This window comes from Gavialis gangeticus, unplaced genomic scaffold (genome assembly GCF_001723915.1).
Source record: "Gavialis gangeticus isolate Ggan-Ray unplaced genomic scaffold, GavGan_comp1, whole genome shotgun sequence".
NCBI classification, from domain to species: Eukaryota; Metazoa; Chordata; order Crocodylia; family Gavialidae; genus Gavialis; species Gavialis gangeticus.
Genome location: NW_017729034.1, coordinates 63,002,225 through 63,004,849, shown reverse-complemented (window position 1 = coordinate 63,004,849; position 2,625 = coordinate 63,002,225).

The window sequence follows — 2,625 nt, the reverse complement described above, 5'->3', positions numbered from 1 at the left end:
GGGGGGCTGGACTTGATGATATTCCAAGGTCCCTTCCAGCCGTAATGTCTATGCAATCTGTGAAATAGTGTTGGATCATAGGAAATTGGTTGTATTTCTTATTCCATAACTGGCCTGATATAGACAGCGGAAAACCAAGTTATTCGTACAAAGCCCTTCCAGCCAAAGACATTCAATCCAGTCTTCTGCTTGAATGTTGAAGGCTGCAATAAAACATTTTGTGGTACTCAGATTAAAGTGTGGTTATGACTAAAACGCATTCTGTAAAATTAGCACCCTCTTAATCTCTCCTGCATATATTCCAGTGTCATATTGGCAAAGGTGAAAAGACTGGCAAAGTATGAGAATATTAGAAGAAAACAATTGGGCATTTTTCAAGCAGATGGGTGGAGATGGGCGTTTGTGATTTCTTTGTGAACCTCTCTTAGCATATTTTGACCCATTCATTCACATCATTACTGTCTAGATTTATTTAAAAAAAAAAAAAAAAAAAAGCATCTTAGACATGTAAAGTGACTCTGGTAGTAGAGTGGTTAAGGTGTCTCACAACAGAATCCAGAAATATAAGTCTGAGCTTCACTCCAGACACACTGAAGACTACCCCCAGTTGACTCTGTATGGGCAGCTCACCATTTGGTCTGGGGAGGTCAAGGGTGACTGGATATAATGTTGGTCACATCACTCACTTGGGTCCTGATGTGTCCCTTGAAAACTGTTTTAACTTTTTATGTCTAAACTAATACATGTGCAACCTATGTACAATATCTATCTGAATTACTTTATCTGTACAAGACGAGAAGATGCTATGTATGTATGTGTGTGTGTGTGCGTGTATTGAAAAATAGTGTATCCACCTTTTAAAACAGAAAGATGTCTCAGAAAAGATGCCTCTTTTTTTCTCTCAGCCAACTTGACCAGGAACAGGGAGGGACCCTTCTTCCCTTGTGGACATGTATAGTTCTCCTGTTCTTTCTATGGGGTGTTAGTGCATCTCCAGAGGGAGATCCTGTTTTGTATATGAATCAAATAGCTCTCCATTCTTTCACTGGAAAGTTTTTGCTGGTGCTTAAATGCCTCTATTGGGCATTACAGTTCTATTTGAGCCTTATGGTGTAAGAGACACTTTTAGTGAAGCTAAGAACCTGAATGAGTATCTGCCTAATAAACAGCAGCATTGATTTCATTATAAAGGAAATCTTCCCTCTTCTCTAATGGTTGGGGCACGTGCCCAGGACATTCTGGAATAAGAAGGTTTAAATCCACATCTACTTCCCAGGACTGTGCCCTAAGCACCAAGCTGTGGTTGAGGCATGGCTGAGAGTATCCTCTACTCTCTCCTGTTGGAACTGGCCCAGTGGCCAGACATGAGGGAAGGTTTCATGAGGCCAGAAATAGAGCAAGCCAAAGAGAGCCCAACTTGGCCTGAGTTTGGTCTCTGGTTCCAAAGCAGCTTATTCATTTTACTCAAAGATGATTTAAAGCAAGATTATTATTAGTACTGATGTTAACCTGCTCTTGTAAGTAAAGGTTTTCTTTGACACGCATATAAGGGCTAGGCAATTAACAAAATGTATAGATAAAGGGAGTGAAACTGCAAAAGAACATAAAAATAATGGGAAGATTGATTCTGAGGAGAGTTTAAAAGTCTGTAATACAAAGGAGGAAGAGTAGCTGTTTATCTTAGCCAAATAAAAGCAGAGACTGCAACCAAGAGTAATGGGACGAAGCTTAAGAAGGGAAATTTAGGGTGAATGTTAGAGAAAAAAATTATTGAAAAGGAGATACCTTTGGATGAAGAACCAGTTTCCCAATTTCATTGTCTGGGTTGTTATACTTCAATCAGAAGTTTTAAATGCAAGAATTACTGGGTATACTACTGTTGGCTATGTAAATGCAGGATGTCAGATTATCATGGTGTTCCTTTTTTGGCCTTCAAATCTATCAAATTATGAAAACCCAATTTTATTAGAATTTCTGAAGATATTTTAGATATTAAAATTTATCACAGCCACAATATTTTTCCAATTGTTTATCTATTTTCATACACAGACGCTAAATAATTCTGAAACAAGGCGTTCCATTCCTGTGACTTCAAACACAGATATAACCAAAGATGAAAAAGGAGAACCTTCAGGTTTAGGAAAAGAACCTGAGACTCCTGCTTCCTACGAAAAAGAACATGATGTGGTTTTAAGTGAAGAAGAAGAAGAAGAAGAAATACATAAAGTATCAAGTACCACTGCTAGTACTTAAATCAGTGGTATTAAAATGATTTTCAGTTGATATTTAGCTATACAGCTTTCCAATATGGTCTCAGTGAATGCAATGGTCAGGATCAAAGGATATTGACAGACTGATGAGATGCAGCTTATCTGTACATTTATTTATTTTTAGTATATCCTAAACTGATAGAGAATTGGTTACCATTTGTTTGATCATACATCCTTGAATACACTTGTTTTAATTACACTTCTGTTTTGTAATTCAGATCTACAATCAGTTTGTTGAACTTTCTGTATTAAATAGTTGTAATATATTTAAGAATTTTAAAATATGAACTGTGGTGGTAATTAGAACATTTCTCAAATGGTACATGTTTTTAAATTGCATCTAAATTATATTTAA